At 39.9% G+C, this 24,248-nt stretch overlaps 1 protein-coding gene across 1 annotated transcript in view; it reads right to left on the reverse strand.

The window, feature by feature from the left end:
* LOC127648999 (ras GTPase-activating protein nGAP-like) overlaps nt 1-24,248 on the reverse strand; it is a 118,832-nt gene that overhangs the window by 89,216 nt on the left and 5,368 nt on the right. The window lies entirely within an intron of this gene.

Raw genomic sequence — 24,248 nt, forward strand, 5'->3', positions numbered from 1 at the left:
AGCTGTGAATATTAAAAACCACAATCTCTGTTTAGATTCAATGACACTTCTGTAGAATCCGCTCACTAAAAGCCATTCAACAAGAGATCTAGAAGTAGCTATAGACATCTTGGATAATCATAATGAATTTTTTTTTTTTTTTTAAGTAGTTCTAAAACAATATACTGGCCAGGCTAAATAAAATGTGTCCATTTTGAAACGATAAGCATGGGCTGATAACTGCCCCTCTGTGTGCCAATTCCCATAAATGTGTTGGTTCCAAAATCTACCAACAGCCTTTTAAATGAATATTGCACATTTTCAGTTTCCATTTCTTTTTAGGTGTATTTTAGGTCAATATTGTGTGAAATAAATAAGTAATAATTTATTTTCAGCAATTTTGGGTACAAATTTGCTGTCTTTCATTTATATTATATACAGTCTGTCATCATTATATCAGCCATTAGCACAGTCCCAATAAAAAAGCACACCCATAAATGTTGACCACTAGTTTAAGGGGAGGCTAGGCTACTTCAAATTCAATTTACATATGAATTCACTCATACAAGCAGAAAACCCAACAAAAAGTAGTCATTCTTGGTGAACGCATTTCAATTAGGGCTGTCGATTTAACACATTGTTTCAGTACAATTAAGTACATTACAAATGTGTTAAAATAATTCATGCAATTAATCATGTCCCCAGACAGTATTATGGAATTTTCCTTCCATCTGAGCAATACAAGCTTGAAGTACCTCCTGTTTTCTCCAGGGGGCAGTAAGTGAAACTCACTGTATAGGCAATGCACAGCTCATAGAGACAACATATCACACTCACCGACCACATACAGCACATGATGAGCATACATTCTTGCTTTCAAACACCGCTTTGTGAAGAGCAAAATCCAAACGCAGGGGTCTCAAGATGTGTTTATCTACGTTTCAAACAACGTTTAACTTGACACAGCGAACTAAATACGGTATATTTATGATGCACCGCGACCAAGACAATCCAAAAGCGTCCGTCTGATGCAAATGTAATTGACGCGTTCTTAAAACAAGCCCTTATAATAAATCTTGGACTGACTGACGCATTCAATAGCAAAATGGATTGCTGTGCACTGTAGGCCAATAATAGGCTTATGTTAAATATTATGGAAATAAACAATATATTGCATTCTAAAGCAAATTTTGTATGGTCGTTTTTAATGGTTTATTCATGTGCAACAATAATGCAATGAATTTTAACGATCCATTTTATATATATATATATATCATATATATATATATATATATATATATATATTAGTCAAATGGAGAACTGATCAGATGTGGCTACCAAACAATTTTGCAACATATGCCTGCTTTTATCCGGGTGATGGGGGTCATGCATAAAAGACCTTTTAAAAAGAATTGTATGGAAGCTTTATTCTCTGGAGTATTTAACACAGGTTTGAAAGATCGTGGAGAGAAACAAAGCCATGTTTTGTTCACACTCCATCCGTAGATCATGGATTGAACTTCTATTATTATACTAGGCCTAACGGCTGACTATAATACAGAGAAGCAATTCCTGCGTGAATGGAAGTTCTAACGCCATGGGAGAGTCCAGGCTGGACAGCAGCAATTAGCACCCTGTTACAGCTATCAAACAAGCCTGATGCCTAGAGGCAAAGCATGAAAGCAATCATTAAACACCAGTATCCACTGCTGTGAGTGTGAGTTTCAGATAAACAACATAAACAATGAAGTGCTAATGCAGGACTGATAACATTGGTTGGTGTGACATCAGAAAAAAACCAGTTCAGATTTTGACTAGCCCTGGCAACATTTTAGCTGGCCTCACCACAGACAAATGTTTCATTTTACATTTAACAAACAATATTTTTTTCATTTAACATTTAAGATCTCTTAACAAAACAATAATAATAAAAAAAATATTTTTAATGTGCAATAATAGCTACAAATAGTTATGAGGTTGCTCCATAACAGCTATATGAACATTACATTCATATAGCGCTTTTCTGACACTACATTCAAAAGGGCTTAATGCATATATATGCATTATATATGCATGTAAATGTATACTTTTACTGGAAAACAATTATTAGTATTGTAACATTAATGTTATTATTTTCTACCCATTCTAACTGATTATTCAAAGACTATAGGCTAGTAAGCTATTGTCGCTTACGATAATATTATATTATATTCTTGCTTATGAACAAAATCTCAAGCATTTTAGACAGCAAGATAGCAATGATTTAGTGATGATTGAAGAAGACTGTAGTTGTAGCCTTACTGTTATTCCAGACAAAAATGTAAAGGTGGTGCTACAGTGAATAAGGTCCACAGGGCAAGTGACAGTTCCAACAATTGGCCTGAAACTCTCTCGCAGTCAATTTCATGGGGTCATTCTTACTGTTGAACCCTGTATTCTTGTGTCAAGATTCTGTTTTATTTTCAGTTTCCTTTTTCCACTTCTCTCCCTCTCCTCAACCCCTCACCCATTAACAATTTAAAAAGTCCCTATCCACCCCCTATCCAACCCATGTAGTAAAGAGGAACACATTGTTTACACTTATGACCACAGGAAGCAATGACACAAGGCCTCAGGGTACACCAACCACCACTTTGTCAGTCTTTTATTTTTAACTCATAGTATTCAGTGCATGAGGAAACCAGGAGGGACAGGGGCACACACACCCCTCCAATAAATAGCACTACCTGAGAATTAGGCCCTAAAAATCTGTCAGAAAGTATCAGGAGTGAGACAAAGAGAACAAAAGGCCACATCAAAAAAGCAAGGAAACCCACAGAGCATGAAGGTTATACTAGCGGTTAGAGTGCACCCTAATCTTTCAAGGTCACAGGTAAAGATCTGTTTAATGAATCTAAGGGCTGGCATGCAGAGAACAAGGACTTGGGTGATCTTTCCATGGCAACGATAGGTTTACTGCAACATTTCAGCAGTACTGTAAACAGAGCACTCAAACATGGGCGAATTCTTCCATGCATATTTTTCTTTTGACAAGAACAGACCCCCTGAGAAACAGAGGGGAGTGTATTTTTAACCCACACATAGGTATAGCTCTTGCTTTGGCTATTAAGGAGAGGAAATCCTGCCTCCTGCAAACATCACCCCAGCACAGGGCCAACAAGAATGAAGGGAGGAGTGACTGCACAAACTGTCCATCTCCTCCTCTGTTCAAGCAGGCCTACATGGGCCTGGAGGTCAAAATAGCCTGTAGTACACACAATGTTATATACAAAAATGAAATGGTAGAAAAAAAATGCTCTTGTTTGGCAAACTCACGGACAAATTTCCCAAACACAGAGACAGAGCAGCCAAAACAACAAACATACAAATAATAAATACAACAGACAGGCCATGTTCAGTCTTGAGGTGAATATGAGATGAAGTGTGTACATTTTTGTACCGTCATCTCATCAGGAATCCACGCGATCAGGAATTTCATATGAAAGACTGGTGACAAAGAATTTCCCTACACAAATTTTGCTTTGGGTTCAAGCTTGGTGAACTTTGATGTGCAAATTCTCAGCGTTGACCAATTGGAAGTTAATTGGTTTGCCAATGACGTCTGTGTGGGCAGGGCTTCATACACAGCTAGACTGAATATTCACAACGGACAAGGATATCATTTTAGTGGTGAGTTTCTATATAACTGCACTCTCCCAGAGTATATAGGTGAAACTCGAAAAATTAGAATATCGTGCAAAAGTTCATTAATTTCAGTAATTCAACTTAAAAGGTGAAACTAATATATTATATAGACTCATTACAAGCTAAGTAAGATATTTCAAGCCTTTATTTGATATAATTTTGATGATTATGGCTTACAGCTTATGAAAACCCCAAATTCAGAATCTCAGAAAATTAGAATATTGTGAAAAGGTTCAGTATTGTAGGCTCAAAGTGTCACACTCTAATCAGCTAAACACCTGCAAAGGGTTCCTGAGCCTTTAAATGGTCTCTCAGTCTGGTTCAGTTGAATTCACAATCATGGGGAAGACTGCTGACCTGACAGTTGTGCAGAAAACCATCATTGACACCCTCCACAAGGAGGGAAAGCCTCAAAAGGTAATTGCAAAAGAAGTTGGATGTTCTCAAAGTGCTGTATCAAAGCACATTAATAGAAAGTTAAGTGGAAGGGAAAAGTGTGGAAGAAAAAGGTGCACAAGCAGCAGGGATGACCGTAGCCTTGAGAGGATTGTCAGGAAAAGGCCATTCAAATGTGTGGGGGAGCTTCACAAGGAGTGGACTGAGGCTGGAGTTACTGCATCAAGAGCCACCACACACAGACGGGTCCTGGACATCGGCTTCAAATGTTACCTGGGCTAAAGAAAAAAAGAACTGGTCTGTTGCTCAGTGGTCCAAAGTCCTCTTTTCTGATGAGAGCAAATTTTGCATCTCATTTGGAAACCAAGGTCCCAGAGTCTGGAGGAAGAATGGAGAGGCACACAATCCAAGATGCTTGAAGTCCAGTGTGAAGTTTCCACAGTCTGCGTTGGTTTGGGGAGCCATGTCATGGTGGTTGGCTGGTGTTGGTCCACTGTGCTTTATTAAGTCCAGAGTCAACGCAGCCGTCTACCGGGACATTTTAGAGCACTTCATGCTTCCTTCAGCAGACAAGCTTTATGGAGATGCTGACTTCATTTTCCAGCAGGACTTGGCACCTGCCCACACTGCCAAAAGTACCAAAACCTGGTTCAGTGACCATGGTATTACTGTGCTTGATTGGCCAGCAAACTCGCCTGACCAGAACCCCATAGAGAATCTATGGGGCATTGCCAAGAGAAAGATGAGAGACATGAGACCAAACAATGCAGAAGAGCTGAAGGCCGCTATTGAAGCATCTTGGTCTTCCATAACACCTCAGCAGTGCCACAGGCTGATAGCATCCATGCCATGCCGCATTGAGGCAGTAATTAATGCAAAAGGGGCCCAAACCAAGTACTGAGTACATATGCATGATTATACTTTTCAGAGGGCCGAAATTTCTGTATTTAAAATCCTTTTTTTTTAATCGATTTCATGTAATATTCTAATTTTCTGAGATTCTGAATTTGGGGTTTTCATAAGCTGTAAGCCATAATCATCAAAATTATATCAAATAAAGGCTTGAAATATCTTACTTTGCTTGTAATGAGTCTATATAATATATTAGTTTCACCTTTTAAGTTGAATTACTGAAAAAAATGAACTTTTGCACGATATTCTAATTTTTCGAGTTTCACCTGTAAAGTGCAGCAAAAATAGAGGCTTTGTGGCAAGTAGTTTTTGCAGGTTTCACACTCACTTCACATCCGTCCACGCCTTCTTTGCCTGTGGAATAAATGGAAATGTGACCAAGCCTTTTTGGTGGACTGCAGTCCAGCCAAAAAGTGCATTGTGCCTCCTACAGTCAATATCCTTTTCAATCAGCCAGACCAGTAAATATTTGTTTTGCTCTTGGTGTGAATAGTTCTTTACAATTAGGATCTGATAGGACAACTGAGGACTCTTTTTTGAAGTGGAACTTAGCTATTGTTTGTGCTATATCACCAGTGGGCCAGTCAAGGTTGCACGGAAAATGGTGGAACAAGAGCTCTGCTTCACTTGCCTCACTGTACGTGCCTCCTCTGACTCTGTCCAGCTGAGCGGTTTTCTAAACCTGTTCAGTGCACAGCACTGATAAGACAGTAACAGACAGAGTGGAAACACAAGACTAAAGGTCTTGTGTAAAATAGATGAGATAGCCCTTGCAAAATCACAACACTGGAAAGACACATTTCACAGTGGTGCACAGACACAAAACAATTACTGACAATATATTTAAAAAATGTATACAAGTAGAAATCCTATGTCGCAAGCAGCTTGTATGAAAAATGTACACACCCTGTACTCATACAATCAAAGTCTTCATGAAGAATACATCTATTTATGTGAAGGCGCCACCACATCAATCAGTCTTATCTCAGACCAAATGATAAACATCTGAAACTTATCTCTTGCCATTACTGTAGTGGTTTTTGAGTCGTGGTACTGTAGGTGTACATTAGCATTGTAAAACCAAGGATGCTTCCCACAGTAGGCCTTGGTCAATCAGACTTTGAGGAGCCTGAAGCATCTGATCCCATTTATCCATGTCTTATACCATGCAACACACTCAAGCAAGCCTGATTTTCTCCTTAGGCGGTTTGCACAGTAATGCAAAGCAGTGAAGTGTGATATGTGATTGGGATCAGTCATTTCAATTGTTTAACATCAAGCGAGAAAGAGTAAGCAGATACATGACATAGTATGATTGGCACTTGGATGGTTTCTGAATGGAGAACTGTTTTTTTTTACCCCAAACTACAAGCCTGCAAAAACGTCTTGCCATCACACAAAAATGGTAATCAAAGGTTGGGGTCATATTTATTATATATATATATATATATGTATAATTTTTTTTAGGGATGTCGCAATTACCCGATTTCACAATTAACCATGATTAAAATGATCACGTTATTAAACCATAAGAATTAAAAAAATGACACAGGAGTTGTTGAAGACGGGTATCCAGTATGCAAAACGTGCAAATGAAAAGTGTCAGCAAAAGCGGTGAAAACATCTAATATGTTCCAGCACCTGAGGGATCACCATCCAGATATTCATGCCCAGATGAAGGTAATAATTTTACAAACACATCAAATATTATATGTAGTGTACTACTTACCTTTTGGTAAAGTCAAACACTGAATTGAAACTGTAAATCTGAAGAGTTGTATATTTTACGTTTAAAAGAGGGGTTCAGCTTTATATTGAGAATGTGATACTTCCAAATTGTTTTTCCTACTTGAGGAAGATTTCAGTGAGTGTAAAAGTGCTGTGATTATCCGGCTGATCGTTAGATTACTGAATAAAGAAAGACGGTTCTCCTAGCCTGACACAGTTTTATTTTAAATAGTTTAAGTTATAGTTGTTTTTTGCTTATTTATTTTTTATATAGATTTAATTTTATTTGTATTTATTGAAAGGGTACACATACTTTTTTTGTTGAAAAGGTACAGTACGTTTTGGTGTCAGAGGGCAGATAGAGAAAATTGCACCTCCTTAAATACAAGTACTTTACCTACTTGTTTTCAACTTAGAAGTAGAAATATGTTAACTGCATGTCCTAACGAATGCTGCAATAAAACTTAAGTTGTTATGTTTGTGGAGGGTTTTATTTTTGGATAATAGGTAAATTTGCAGATAATCGTAAAAATCGTGAAATCATGATTTTTTTTTATCAGACCATCAAAAATTCATTTTGTGACATCACTAATAAATATATATACACACACACACGCGCGCACGCACGCACACAGAGATATGAGCCAAAACATTATGACCACCTGCCTAATATGCTTTTGGTCTGCCGAGAGCCACCAAAACAGAAAACCGAGTCATGGACTCTACAAGACCCCTGAAGGTGTCCTATGGTATATGGCAGCAAAACATTAGCAGCAGATCCTTCAATTCCTGTAAGCTGCGAGGTGCAGCTGCCGTGGATAGGACTTGTTTGTCCAGCACGTTCCACAGATGCTCAATCAGATTGAGATCTGGGGAATTTGGAGCCAGGACAACACCTTGAACTCTTCATCGTGTTTTCTGAACAATGCGTGCAGTGTTATCCTCCTGAAAGAGGCCACTGCCATCAGATAATATAATTTCCATGAAAGGGTGTACCTGGTCTATAACGATGTTTAGGTAGGTGGCACGTGTAAAATTTACATCCACATGAATGGTCGGACCCAGGGTTTCCCAGTAGAACATTGCCCAGAGCATCACACTCCCTCCATTGGCTTGTCATCTTCCCACAGTGCAACCTGGTGCCATCACTTCCCACATAAATGGTGAACAATTTACACCTGCGTCAGACATTTTTTAATTTTTTTTTATTAATGCTTACAAAACTTTTACTTCTAGAGCCAAGAGGTATATTAAAACAAACAACAACAAAAATGAAAATAAATAAATAAACAGTTTAATAAAAATATCAAATTGTTTACATATTTCAATATACTTCACAGCTTTCTTGTTACTCAAATTGGAAATTGTTCTTAGGTATTGCTGAACCTCTGAACTAAAAATTAAAACTAATGGTTTATAACTACTGTACTTACATTTATGAATATTAAACTTTGCCAACAAAAGCAGAACATTAATCAGATAATATTCCTTATGAAGAGACATGTCATAGCTATAAAAAAAACAGAATAAAACATTTTCAAAAGAAAGCTGAAAGCTGGGAATAATATGATCTCTAACAATCTAGTAATCGAGTAGGGACAACTCCAAAATAAAGATTTTCACATTGCGCCTTCCACAAAATGTACAGAATACATTGCGTGGTGGTGTAGTGGTCTAAGCACATAACTGGTAATCTGGTAATCAGAAGGACGCTTGTTCGAGCCCCACAACCACCACCATTGTGTCCTTGAGCAAGGCACTTAACTCCAGGTTGCTCCAGGGGGATTGTCCCTGTAATAAGGGCTCTGGAAGTCACTTTGGATAAAAGCGTCTGCCAAATGCATAAATGTAAATGTAAGAAAATAATTAGTGAGGTAGTACTTGGTCACAAATTTCTTTGATTTTATTCTTGATTCAATATTTATGGGTAATTTCCAAATTTTGCACCATCTCAATCCAGCCACACCCTGCGTCAGACATGCTTGTGTAGGTATCGGGTGCGTTGCATCATAAACATAAAATGTTTAGGTCACTGTGTCAAGTTAAATATAGTTTAATACTCAATCTTTAAACACATCTTGAGATCCCTTAGGTCGCATTTGCGCTCCTTCAAGTGTTTTGAACGCAAGAACCTAACACCTGTTTATGTTGTTCTGCCTACTGAAGTGTTTTCTTCACTGTATAAACTGCACGTCGCTCATACAGCTGAAATTTCACTTACTGCCTCTGGAGAAACAGGTGGTACTACAATCTTGCATTTCTCTTGTCTCTTCCTTATTATGGTCCAGGGGAAGTGCGATTAATTGCGGACATTTTTTTAACGCGTTATTTTTTGTAAAATGAATCGTCCTAAATTAACTCATTAAATCGACAACCCTAGTATAAATATATCATATAAAAGTGTTATAAGAGTTTGTAAGCCTAAATGTGACTGTATGTTTACTGGAGCTGTTGCTATGTTTAAAGACGGTGGCCACGTGGTGCTTAGCTAGGTGCTGCGGACTGAAAGTGAACTTTCAATACACGTGAAACTGGGGCTTAAACACACAAAATATTATTTGATATCCCAGACTCATATCTACAAAAAAAAACGACTTAATCGGCTTTTAGGGAGCATTTAAATGACTGACTGAATATGATGGATGTAAATTATGCAGACAGAATTCATAGAAAGAAACACATTTTACAAATGGGACAGGATGCTCCACTAGTCATCCAACAACAAACTAGTGAGTTGAATACTTTATGGCTTTGGTGATTTCAATGGGATGACTTAAAATATGTTACTTTTTTAATGTTTAAGCATGCTGACCATGCGGTGCATTGGTGTAGTTACTATCAGCGACTGAACTTTGAAAAGTTGCATCTTTTCGTCCTCATTATTTAAATCATTGCTTCTGTACAAATTCATCATGTTCAACAATAAATGTAAACTGTAGTCATTATTGGACTTTAAATTGCCTGCCGTGAGCAATGAACCCATTATTATGCATAGTCCACAGGTTTATTTGTAAGGTCTTGTGGATAGTAATTTTATAGAGTCTGTTGCCGATTTTTTATGTTGGGGTATATGACAGACACAATCTTGCTTTAATAAACTATTGCAGAAGAAACAAATCTGTTGGATGCCTTAAACTAGGCTACATGTTGCGCACTTAAAATAATCTTGCATTTACACACTTTTCAAGAACTCTTGTTACGTTCAAGCATATCAGTGAGCTCGGGATGCTCAACAGTAGTGTTGTGGGCTGGACTGGAGTATCTCTTATTATATTCCTCCTATTTATGTTTGTGTATTTATAAGTTTTCTTATTTTAGGGCTGCCCTTAGCATCCACATATCCCCCAGAAATACATCCACAAAGATGTTTGGTTGTTATATGTTATGCATTTTTTTTTAATCATTGCAATTGTGTAAGACAAATTGCAAATAATCGTAAAACCAGTTAACCGTGTTATTTTTCTCAGATGGTAATGTCACTGTCAAAAACTCAAACCGTGGCATCCCTATTTGAAAGTGACATCAAATTAAGTATTAAGAGACTTCAAATGAAAATCAATTTGGCTCAATAATTATTTACACTAAAGAATGAAACACATTTATGAAACTCAAGGTCAAATGAGAACTAATGCGAGAGAGAGAGAAAAAAAGAGAAAACTAAAATAGTACAAAATACCACCAAATACAAAGAACAGGTACGTAAACCGTACAGAACCCACTTTGGCCATGCTCTAAATGCCCCAGAATACACTAAATGAATGTAAAGGTGCTGCTGAGGGCAAAAACTGAATGCTGAGATCTCTGGTTCTGCCCAAGCAGATCAAATAACCTTGGCGTCACATGAGTCTCTGCCAGTAACATGAGATTGTGGAAGTCTGGGTGCAGTGTGCCTTTTATTCTCTGGTTTTATTCAGGCATCATTGCTCAGAGTGGTCATGGTGAATCAGAGCAGACAGAAGGAAAAACATCACCAATCCTTTTACGATGAGGAAGTGCTATTGTGCTTTTATTCAGGGCACATATCATTATTGCTAGTAAATACAACAAGTTATTATAGCAGTGATAAATGTTAAACAAAAGAACCTGAAGGTTAATCTTTAATCAGATCTCCTCGTCTTTCTCGGGTTCCTTTGATATCTACATCCCTTTGGATTTCTTGATCTCTATTGCTCGCTTTCTTCTTGGTATCTGCCAACCTTGTGTTTCTGTATCAATGGCAGGTATACTATACAGACCAGAGGAGATATACATATCTCTTGACAACTTGGCTCCCAGATGAGCTGAATGTTTCTAGATGTGTTTTTGCATCCAACTGCTCACCCGTAATAATTCCTATTCTTCAAGGGGTTGTGATAAAACACACAAGTTACATTAACCTGGGGCAAGAGAACATTTAATTAATGTAAAATGCTACTCAGAGAATACACTCCGACCTTGAGCATCTTCTAAGGAATTATCACCAAACGCAAAGCTACACTGGATAATACAAATTGAACAACGTTATAACTGGATTGGCCTACTTACAGGCACTGATGAGTCTCATGGCACTGGCTACCTCAGAAATATAGAAGAACCAAATCCTCAGTGCATTTGTGATGCATAGACATGAGCCGGTTAAAAAGAGCTTGCTGTTCTGCCTTAGGGGTGTTATCACAATCAAACCAATTAAGCCAATCAATCCTGACAATCAACATGAGTGCTGAGGGGGAAGTAACACTCCTGTATCAGCCTTTAAAGAGCAGGCAGGAAGCAGATGCCACCGGTCTGCTGACACACTCCAATCGATAGACCGCGAGTGGCTTAAATTCCTCCATAAGATCTGTTCCACAAGGAATTAATGTTCAGATAATAAAAACACAGCTGGAAGATGTAGGACATGAGCTGCAAATGCTGTAAGGGTGTTGAAAATGTCATGCCAAAGCCAGCGGTTTTAAGAGAAAGAAAAAGACTGTTGTGGCACACTTTATTTTTTTCATGTGTAGAATTATTGCTTAATTTTATGATGAGTAATGAAACCACTAGTCATTGGAAAGAAACCAAATTTGGAAAGACAAAGGAAATTAAAATCATGGTGTTAAAAATAAAGAAATAAACCAGCCAGTGAAAATTTCCAGGCAAAAATAGCCAAAACAGTAAGATTGGATGAACATTTTAACAGAATCAGTAAAATTTAACAGATCTATTCACTCAAGTCACAGGAAGACCCGATTTATAATGTTTATAGCAAATGTTTATATAGAATTTTTTTTTTTAATAATGCTATTTAAAACAAAGGCTATTTTTTTGTGTTGTTTTTGGTTTAGTCACTAAAAATGACATTTGAAAAGGCAAACAAAGGCAATTGTGAAAGATTAACAGTATTAGGATTAGCAATGAAGAGGAAAGAGGAAAACCAAAATCAAGATAGTTGGATGCAGTCAAGAATGATATGAACAGGAGTTTACAAGAAATAATGCCTGCAATGACTGAGACAGTTGGAGGAACTTGTAAACAGAATCTGATCAACACGATGGATGGGAAAACAACAAAATAGTATATAAAAAGAAAATAAATAATTGAGCAATGAATTATATTTTCAGGCAAAAATCCCATCAAATAGCTGGAATAGAAAAACTGTCTAAAAAATTAACAGAAACTGTTTCTTCATCAGATCTGTTAACTGAAGTCATAGGAACAGTGTATTAAATTTAAATATATATATTAGGGCTGTCAATCGATTAAAATCTTTAATCGAACTAATTACATGTTGTCCCGATTAATTAATCGTGATTAATCGAATAAACAAATATTTGCTGAGAAAGCCCCTTATATAACAATAATTCAATATATAATGATGAAATAATTATACATACAGTGCACCCGGAAAGTATTCACAGCGCTTACATTTTTCCACATTTTGTTACGTTGCAGCCTTTTTCCAAAATGGATTAAATACATCATTTTCCTCAAAATTCTACAAACAATACCTCATAATGAAAACGTGAAATCTTTCCAAATTTATATAAAAAATTAATAAATAAAAAAAATAATAATAATAAAAAAAAAAAAAAAAAAAAAATCACAGCCTTTGCTCAGTACTTTGTTGAAGCACCTTTGTCACTAATTACAGCCTCAAGTCTTTTTGAGGTTCTCCTCTCTCCACAGAGAAACGCTGGAGCTCTGTCAGAGTGACCATCGGGTTTTTGATAACCTTCCTGACTAAGGCCCTTCTCCCCCGATCGCTCAGTTGGCCAGGCGGCCAGTTCTAGGAAGAGTCCTGGTGGATCCAAACTTCTTCCATTTACGGATGGAGGCCACTGTGCTCATTGGGACCTTCACTGCTGCAGACATTTTTCTGTACCCTTCCCCAGATCTGTGCCTCGATACAATCCTGTCTCAGAGGTCTACAGACAATTCCTTGTACTTCATGGCTTGGTTTGTGCTCTGACATGCACTGTTAACTGTGGGACCTTATACAGACAGGTGTTTGCCTTTCCAAATCATGTCCAATCAACTGAATTTACAACAGGTGGACTCCAATCAAGTTGTAGAAACATCTAAAGGATGATCAGTGAAAACAGGATGCACCTGAGCTCAATTTTGAGTCATGGCAAAGGCTGTGAATACTTATGTACATGTGATTTTTTTCGTTTTTATTTGTAATAAATTTGCAAAGATTTCAAACAAACTTCTTTCACGTTGTCATTATGGGGTACTGTTTGTAGAATTTTTAGGAAAATAATGAATTTAATAAATTTTGGAATAAGGCTGTAACATAACAAAATGTGGAAAAAGAGAAGCGGTGTGAATACTTTCCGGATGCATTGTAGTTATCTTTAAAAATTATATATATATAAAAAATAAAGAATATTCAGATAATTAAAATGTATTACATTCTTGTGGCAGAAGAGTTAATCATTGATAAGACCATTCAAAAAGCAGCTTTAGAATACAATGTATTGTACCATATTATTGATCAAAAGACAATCATTGGCATAAAGTTCACAGCAATCCATTTCATAAGTGAATTTGTCAATCAGTTGGAGATTTATTATGAGGGACTGTTTAAGCACCCGTCAATGTACACCTGCGTCAGACATTTTAATTTTTTTTAGAAACAAGCCAGGGGTATACATAATACACAATACTACAGATATATTTTACAACAATGCCAAGACATTAAATTAATTACATTTGGAGTACTTTGGAGTAGGGCTGCACAATATATCGTTTCAGCATCGACATCACGATGTGCGCATCCGCAAGTCACATCGCAGAACGTGCGATGTGGTACGATAAACATATAGTCTACAATATTTGTTTTCCCAATAGGAAATGTAGCATTATATCGGTCTGAAATTACGTAATTTACTCCAATTTATGGATTCATAGAGACACAGAATTTATTATCATTTAAAAAAAAAAAAAGGTTAATTGCTGCACGTTGTTGATGTGCAGGCTCTGCTTGCACCAAAAGAAATTGAGGATTTTGTTGCAAAATGAAATGCAGTGTCAGTTATATGGAAATATTTTGTCTACAGACAGGATGATGTTGACCAAAAACAGGTACTTTGTCGAGATTGTCTTGTAATTGTTGCCACAACACGAGGAAACACGACCAATTTGTTTCATCATTTAAGTCAGCGCCACAAATCTAGATCTAAATGCCGTCCAAAGCAAAAAACTATTTCAGATGCCTTTGCCAGTGTTACACCATATGAGAAAGTTTCCAAACGGCAGCAAAACATTTTTTTTAATAAATAAAAAAAATAAAATACAGATTCAACAGTAACATTTCACTTTGCGAAAGACATGGTACCAACTAACACTTTTACCAAAAGGGTTTTAAAAACATGATCCGGTCCCTTGACAAGCGATATGTAATACAATCACGCAACCATTTTTTAAGTTATTTCTTTTAGAAACATGTTTTTTGTCGTATTTTTGTAAACCGCTCAGGGTTGGTGTATAGCTGCACTTTCCCCCCCCAAAGGGTTTAAATTGAAAGATATATATTGTTTACATTTGGTAAAAAAAAAAATAGGTTTGTAATTTAATTTGTAATATAATAAAATTTTAAATTACTTTTGTCATTCACATTAATGCCCTATTGTGATATGAAAATTCCTTAGTGTAATGCTCTTTTCTCTTACGAGAGGTTCTCTCGTATTGCGTAAGCTAGCTTACGCTACGGGAAAGATTCATCTTTTCTGAGATATTGAAGCCAAAAAATTATCCTTAATTTTGTATCCATTGTCAACGCAGTGCGGCAGCTGCAGACCTTGAGCGGGCTAGCTAGCGAGCTCATTGGTTGCTCTGCGGCAACTGCTGCAGCCTATAGACGAGCTTGGGCTGAACTTGCATCCAATGAGAGGCGTCCGGCTCACTGCATCAAAGCCCGCCAAAAGGGCATGACTAGAGTGCATATAAGCGTAGTTCAGTAGGCTGGAACCCTGATTTTCATCTCTTCAGCGAAGCTCTTCGCATCACTGAACCGGAAGCCGTGTCGCCGTTCGAGGGGCATCAAGCAAGCGTGGACAGCGCCGAAGAAGCCGGCCGTCTTCGCCACCTTCAGCCGTCCTGCGAGCTACGCCATCCGGCGACGTATCCTTTTAAAAGCAAGCTAGTTCTTAAAGAACTTCACAAAAAGTACTGAGCGTCTTTTTAAGATGCCTCGCTCCACTTGCGCCTCATGCCGCTCCTCTCAGCACCGGAGACCGCCACATCATCTGCGCTCTCTGCCTGGGACTGGGGCATGCAGAGCTCGCCCTCACTGAAGGTGGATGCGATCTCTGCGAGGAGCTGCCGATGTCGGCCCTCGCGGCTCGACTCGGCGCTCAGGACCGAGCCGCCGTGCCGCCTTCCGTTCAGCCGCGCAGAGAAAAGCGCCGCTCTCAAAGGCTGCCGGAAACAGTGGTAGAAGCGATTGCCTCGCCGGAGCCCATCCCTCGAGCATCGCCTTCACCCTCCCTGCCCACCGGACGCCGTAGTTGCCGCCCGGCGGCTGCTCTGCTGCCATCTCGGACGAAGAAGCGGAGGATAAGGGCTGTTCCATCATGGCTTCGGACAGCGAGGAGTGGTCAGGCTCACACGCCGCCTCCTCGGCCCAGGAATCCAGCAGGACCCGCGCCGGAGTCGAAGGGGAACTAACACGCCTCCTTTCAGATTCAGTAACATGCATACTTTCAGATTCAGATAAATCCCCGTCACAGGCCATTCTTGAGATTCTCGCCTTCGACGGCCAGGTTTATCAATACACCGTCCTTCCGTTCGGCCTGTCCTTAGCACCCCGTACTTTCACGAAGTGCATGGACGCTGGCGCCGCACCCCTGCGGAGTCAGGGTTTGCGAATTCTGAACTATTTGGACGATTGGCTGATTTTGGCACAATCACATACGGAGCTTCTGTCTCACAGGACAGTTCTCCTCAGTCATCTGAACAGTTTGGGCCTTGCAGACAATTGGACCAAGAGCTCACTACAGCCCAGTCAGACAATTTTCTTCCTTGGAATAGAACTAGACTCAGTGGCAATGACGGCTCGCTTATCTACACAGCGCCAGACGCCGTGTGCAGCGACTAGCCGCGTCATTTCAGATGAACAGCCTCACACCTCTGAAGAAGTTTCAGAGAGTGCTAGGCTACATGGCCTCAGCTGCAGCAGTACTTCAACTGGGTTTACTGCGCATGCGCCCGCTTCAGCATTGGCTAAACACCCGCGTCTCGCCGGGCTTGGGCCACAGGCCGCCAGCCAATCAGAGTGACTCAGACCTGTATTTCAGCTCTACAGCCCTAGACAGTGGCCGAGTGGTATCAGCGGGAGTGATGATGGGAGCTGTATCTCGCCGAAAAGTCATCTCGACAGACGCGTCCAACACGGGTTGGGGCGCGGTCTCGCGAGGGCTCTCCGGTTTTTGGCCTATGGTCAGTTCAGGAAAAGCTCCTTCACATAAATTGTCTGGAAATGATAGCGGTCGAGTACGCCGCGTGCGCTTCCTCCCGATCATTCAGGGTCACCACGTCTTGGTCCGCTCGGACAACAGGTCTGTGGTATCCTATCTAAACCGTCAGGGCGGTGTCAGATCCAGGAACCTCTTCCATCTGACCAAACGCATACTGAGTTGGTCCCAGCGCCACCTGCGCTCGCTGAGGGCGACGCGACGTGCCAGGCCACCTGAACGACGGCCCATACAGACTGTCCAGAGACAATATTTCCCCAGGGAATGGTCCCTGCACGCTCAAACAGTCCAGACGTTATGGCGCATATTCGGCAGAGCAGAGATAGACCTCTTTGCGTCAGAAGAGAACTCTCACTGCCCAATATTTTTCTCGAAGCGAGGACGCGCTGGCCCAGGACTGGCCCAACCGCCGCTTTACACCTTCCCTCCCGTCTCGCTATTGCCACAGGTAATGCAGAGGATCAGGGAACGCGCCACTCGGTGCTCCTCATAGCCCCGCGCTGGGAGAATCAAACATGGTTCCCGGAGCTTACGCAGCTGTCACTGACAGCGCCGTGGCCCATCCCAGTGAGAGCAGATCTCCTCTCGCAAGCTCGCGGAACGATCTGGCATCCCCACCCAGAGCGCTGGGCGCTGGGCGCTACACGCGTGGGTGATCAACAACTACCCGTCGCTTTGCCAGAAGGAGTCATAAACACCATCATACACGCTAGAGCCCCCTCCACGAGAAGACTCTATGCGTCAAAATGGTCTGTGTTTTCAAAATGGTGCACCGACAGAGACCTGGACCCACGGACATGTGGGGTGTCGCCACTGCTCGTGTTTTTAAAAGAGCTGCTGGATAAGGGCAGATCCCCATCCATGCTCAAAGTGTACGTGGCGGCCGTCGCGGCGTTCGCTGAACCCCTGCACGGCCAGTCACAGGGTAAAAACGAGCTGGTCATCCGCTTCCTCAGGGGAGCTAGAAGGATGAACCCTCCGCGCCCCCCATCGGTTCCTATCTGGGACCTTTCTATAGTTCTCGAAGCTATGAAAGCACCCCCTTTCGAACCGCTTCAATCCGTGGACGTGAAACACCTCTCACTTAAAACCGTTTTTCTAACTGCCATATCATCAGTTAAACGGGTGGGAGATGGCAGGGGTTCATGGCAGGCACCATGGCAGGCTTTGAATTCTTCCTTGCTGTAGATGAGACTGAGCTCTGTCTTCAGCTTGCTTCCACTGAGCATCGGGTACGCTTTCATGGTGCTGCTCAATGCATCTTCAGGAAAGGTATCCTTGTACTCATCAAACCTGTCCCCCTGCAACAAGGTGGCACAGACAAGGTGGTCTGTGAAGGAGAAACGCTCCCTAGTGTGTCCCAGGATGGTGTCACAGACCTATAGAGTTAATTAAATATATATATATATATATGTATAAATGTAAGGTAGTAACCTGGAGTAGGCCACTAGTTGTCACAGTTGCAATGACTTTCAAAATAAAAATAGAGCCATTCGAGTTTTTGTCCCATACAAGACTGTAGTTTTTGGTGGCTATATATTTCATTTAATCATTTATTTTTATGTTGCCAATTTATTATTTTTGGGATGCTGTTGTATAATATTAAAATTATAATTTTTGTAAGGATTTATACCAAACAAAAATGTTTTCTTGAGTCTGTAGAATATGATATGTGGGCAGGACATCTCTGCAGCACAACAATAATGTAAATTGGCAATTTGACTAATTTCTATAACAAACTCACCTCTGCTGCGATTCTTACGCGCTCTACTGGACTAAGCGCCCAGTGCATCTGTATTGGACAAGAACCACTGCTTTGCTCACCAATGTTTTTTTTTTTTTTTTTTTAGCGAACGCCTTGTGAAAGGTTTTTTTTTGTAAATCAATGACAGAGTTTGGTTTAGCTGCTGCCATTATCTCTGCGAATGTGATCATCCTAGCAAAGTTTTATGGAGTCGCCTCATGACTCGCAGAAGCATAGAGCATTAAGTTGAATGACAGGTAATGAGAACCAATCAAATTGGATAAAATAACATGTATCCAATTCTGATTCAGCCAGGGACGTAGCTGACCTGCGCTCGGAGGAGAATCTTTAAGAAACCAATTAGAGACCAGCTTCAGGTCACATGCTGCCCGAAAATTTAAGGACTCAGATAGACATCCATTTGTCCGGCGTCCCTCGCCCATTAAGCCGCATGAAACATATTGAAAAACATAGAAAATAGTTAACCGATTAAAGCCAGTTTTTATTAAATGCTGAGGCTCTTACTACCAGCCTGCAGATTGTACGAGTAAACTATATAATTTTATTTTTTTTATTTCCATTTTTATATAATTTTTGTATTCATGTATATTTCTGGAATTTTGATGGGGGCGGCGCCCCAGCGCCCTCTATTGACAAGCCGCCACTGTTTGAACGCAAGAACGTAATGCATGTTAGTGCTGTGTGTCCACTGAAGGGTTGTTAACTGTAATAAACTGTGTTGCTCACTTACTGCCCTCTGGAGTGAACAGGTGTTACTACAAGCTTGAATTTCTCAGGAAAGCATTGCGGTTAATTGCGTAAATTTTTTTAACACGTTATTTTTGTCAGATTAATCACATGTTATTAACGCATTAAATCGACAGCCCTAATTACTATATATTACTATTATAATATATTATAATCATTTGTTTACAAATTATAATAATATTCAAGTTGAATGGGTTCCAAAAAATAACTGTGTGAATGAAAAGTGAGCCGATATCTTGATTGAGATCTGAATCCTTTAAAGTCCAGACACAAGTGGACAAAATATTAGCCCCAAAAAAAAAAAAAAACCTACTAGACATTCTACTGACGACTTATACTGGAATAACTGTTCATTTTGCTGCTACATTATCCAATATACTAGTTAACGAATGTTTTTCTTGATAAGCTATACATTTATATTGAAATAATATGTAGTTAGAGGTTTGTGTTTCTTTTAGAGATGCACCGATTGCAATTTTCTTGGCTGATTTCGATTTCCGATTTTTTTGCAAGTGTGTCCTGCTGATACCGATTTTTTTCGATTCCGATTTTCTTTCTAAGAACTATTATTGACCACATATACAAACAAAATCTACCTTTCTTCAATGCTAAATTTTATTTTCAGAATAAAATTAATTATTAAACATTACAATTTCCCCCAAACTGCACTAAGTTACAGGATCTTCTCTCACTTAAACAACTCTCAAAATAAAGTGCTCTGTGACTGGAAAGAGGTAGAAATAACAATCAACTGCAAATCAGTTGCTTTATATAACAGATGTCATTTTCCACTATTTTTATAAATGGACCTTTTTCTCTTTATTACTCATCTAACAAAACAATTCCAAAGATCTGAAAAACTGAAGTTTCCAATACGCTCAACTTACGTTAGATGTACAATATATCAGTTGTAAAACTGAGCACTGCTTCGGGAACGGCTTGTAACTTCATAACTGTCAACACTCCCGGTTTTCCCGGGAGTCTCCCGTTTTGTTATTTCTCCCAAAAAAACTCCCGTAATTTGTATGGCCCAAACCACGTTATATAAATAATCACATCAATATATTTTTAAAAGGTGGTCCAGTTGCCAGATCTTGAATGAAACACATCCTACTCACACAATCGACACATCATACAAATCATGTATGACCTCAATCTGGCAACCTACAACCCAGTTGCGCTGTTGATATCCGTGCAGGCAGTAGACGCGGGATGTTAAATCAAGCATCACTGGTAGATGGGAGGAGAAGCAAAATATACATGTACATTTAACAACAGCTGGATGGAAGAATTTAATTTCATATCCCGAAGCCATATCGACAATGCCCACGCCTTTTGCAATGTGTGTCGCACTGATTTTAATATCGGACACAGTGGGAAAAATTACGTTACTCAGCATATTAAATCACAAAGGCACAATTTGTATGTATTTAGCCTGCCTCTGCCATCCAGCACCCCACTTCCCCTCTCCCGGATTTGTGTACCCAAATGTTGACAGATAACAGGCTGCGTGTGTGACATGACACGAGATTAAACAACTCTGGCAACGCGAAGTCGGAAAATAACCACCTACTCTGTATCGAGGAAATGTATCAGATTTCTGATCCCTCTGTCCTCAACTATGGAGAACAGCTGGTCATCCAGGGCCATGAATTCCATAATTTTCCTCGTAATTGCTTTGGTATTTTCGCTGCTCATTCCAAGGAATGATAGGAGAGGCTGCTGACTTGTGGCTGGCTCTGAGCTCTGGCTAGCTTTAGCCGCTTTCACTTTTTAGCTTCTTTTTTAAAATGGGCATTTTCAGCTGGGTGATGGTGTTATAAATGTCTAATTAGGTTTGTTGATCCGAAAGTTATTGTGGTGGTTCCCCCATGGTTTACTTTGGCGAACTTTATGTATTCTTCACTCACACAGTGAAGATCTTCCACGCCAAAGACATATTTACGTGCGGCTGTGACGTTATTGCCTGCGCCCCTGGCAACAAAACGGACAGACTTGGAATCGGACAGACGTGAGGCTGACCAGCCGGTCACCGATCCGGGCCGAGCATGCGGAAAATCGGCTAATTCCGGTCCCTGGCCGGTCCATCGGTGCATCTTTGTGTTTCTTTACATTATTGTGTGGAACTAATTGGGTGTGCTCTTTAATATGTTAAGATATTCTAAACTGATTATGCAAAAAACAACACTGGTATCGGATCGGCCGATACTGAGATTTCCAATATTGTAATTGAAATAGAAAAAGTGGTATTGGAGCATCCCTACTTGGCAGTAACGAACATGACTAACACACAGTATTGGATTTGGATCCGGTTCATCGGACCGATACCTGATCCATTTAAAAACGTCAGTATAGGAGCCGATACCATTCCAGGTATCGGATTGGTGCATCCCTGCTACGGAGATTGCTGAAATCACTGGAATTGAGTTAAGAACTATCCAACGAATTATTAAAACCTGGAATTATTAAAACGGTGGTGAACCATCAGCTTTGCAGAAGAAATGTGGTCAGAAAAAAATCTTGAATATCTCTAAAACACTTGAAGTCACATCCTAAAAATAGACAGTAGAACTCACGGCTATGTTTAATAGTGAAAGGAAGAGCATTTCCACATGCACAATGCAACAAGAACTTACAGGACTGGAACTAAACTGCTGTGTGGCCACAAGAAAGCCACATGTTAGTGAGGCTAATCGGAAAAAACAACTTCAATTTGCTAGGGAGCATAAAGATTGGACTGTGAGCAATGAAAAAAGGTCATGTGGTTTGAGGAGTCCAAATTTACCACTTTTTTTTTTTTTTTTTTTTAGCCAGGCAGTGTATAAAATCAGTAACTTGTGACAATAGTCAGTCATTGTACAAAAATATTTGACCTCAGAATGATGTGATTGACCAATCAGAATCATGTATTCCATAGAGCCGTGCAATACAATAAGATACTGAGCACATTAGAATGTGCTGTCACCATGTTTTATAAAAAATTTTAAGGAGCTAAATGTTTATCCAAGAATGATCAGGAATGGGCTTAAAAACAGGAAAAGAGGCTTCCTGTGTTTTTAGGTAACGCCTGGAATCCCAGGACATTGTCTTCCAGCCACTTAGTCTCCATGAGTGAAAGGAAAGGGTGGAGAACTGACAGATATACCTGCCTCTGTCTCCTGTGAAACAAAAACCAATCGCAGTCAACTCACTCAACACAGATCTTCAAAAACATCCACATGTAAGACTAAAGAATCAATTGAAAAAGGACTAATATTTTCAATAAAAAAAGATGATTGGCCCAGAACAATCAGCATGTTCTTCTGAACGATCTACTGAGACAAAGGCACCTTTGAACCAACCTTGTGAGAGGAAGCAAAGCAGGCGGTCTGGTGCAACTGAGTTAAGCATGTGAACCTCTTGTGACTACAGAGAATTCACTCAATTCAGTGGACTTTCTAATTAAGGGGCTTTTTCAAACTCAACATTGTACCAGTGCATTGCATCAAATCTGACTGCCTTGGATAGACTTTTGTGACAGAAATCACAGAAATACTGTCATTATCCCAGTCAGTTCCTCAAGAGGAAGTAGTGGAAGATAAGCTTCCCCATCTTCCCTGCTTTCATCAAACCTTTAATAGGCTTATACACAAGAGCCTTTCTCTGAATTATGCTCCTTTCAATTGCATGAAGCGAGCAACCACAATCTGCATTAAACAGACCCTAATCCTTAAATAAAAGGTTTAAAAGTCTGAAAATCAGGGATTAATGGAGAGACAAATCAAGGACACATCTATTAATCTAAACGCAATTAAAACTGACTTTGTGATTGAATTTGAGTCTTATTAAACTGGACACTGCTGCTCTGTTGACCCTGAAAACACAGGTTAGCAATCAGCAAACCATAGCTGCATCTCATTCCACTCTCTAGATCCCCATGATGTAAATAAGTACTGTGTGAAGTGAACTTTTATTCGGGACAAGCAAGGGCCTTGATACTTTCGTGTTCCACAAAGAAAGTCAGTCATTCATGATTGGAAAAATTGTAGGTTGAGTAATTTATGACAAAATGTATGATTTTGCAAGAACTATCAGGTCAACAGCAGACAGAGAAACACTCCATGATATATCCCTAGCTTGCTAAAACTAGTTGGTCTGCTTAAACTTCACACACATTTTTTTTGTTTGTTTTTTGCTATAAAAAAGGACCATGGGAAAAACCTTTAATAGGCAAGCTGGCACTGGATCAATTTCTCTAAACAAATACATTAAGGGAAGCGAGTGGGAGAGAAGCCAGACAGCATCCTTATTGAGTTATTTCAGCTCTGGAATGCCGTGATGAACAAACTGGTGCCGGTTGCTCTGGAATCTTGCAATCCAGTCCACTGAGGTCATTCTCGGAATGGTCTGCTTACATCATAGTCCCGGCCCCGTCTGCTGACAGCTACAACGTATGAGTGAGGTGTGGGGGTGTGGCTGGGTAGACATCCTGAGCAGCAGGGCCTAGAGCAGCCCACCGCTGTCACAATCCCACCATTCACTCCTGCCCATCCCCACTTGCTCTCGGTTTCCTCTACAAGTTTAAACACATCTAAAAGGCCTTTACACATCAGAGCAGAAGCGATAACACAAAACGATTTGCCGACAAATGGCCCCTTCACATTAAAAGCGAGGAGAATGATCGCAGTTAACACATTCATGGCTTTACAGCAGGTGGTGCTAATCAACAAGCAATTTTACCCAGGTACGGTAGGTGGCACAAAGCCCCTTTTGGCTTGTCTGCCCCTCACCCATCACGGATGAGAAGTACTTGACAAATTTGGAATGACAATACAAAAGACTAGCAAGAGAGTCCTCGAAAGAGTAGATCGAATATGGATTTCTCTACAAGCTGAGTAGAGATGATGAGTTTGTTGTTGATTTGCTCATCAAGACACTTCAGAAACTATTTAAGTTCAGCTGCTAGACAAGTTGAACTGGGAGTACTATAATGTAGACACAGTTTAAGGGGTGATTAGAAAGAATCAAGTGTAAAAAATACAATATTAACGGTTAAAACATGTTACAATTGAAACATATTGATTATATGCCACGCATACTATATTTGTGCTGTGTACATTTGT

Source organism: Xyrauchen texanus, chromosome 9, assembly GCF_025860055.1.
Source record: "Xyrauchen texanus isolate HMW12.3.18 chromosome 9, RBS_HiC_50CHRs, whole genome shotgun sequence".
Taxonomy (NCBI): Eukaryota; Metazoa; Chordata; class Actinopteri; order Cypriniformes; family Catostomidae; genus Xyrauchen; species Xyrauchen texanus.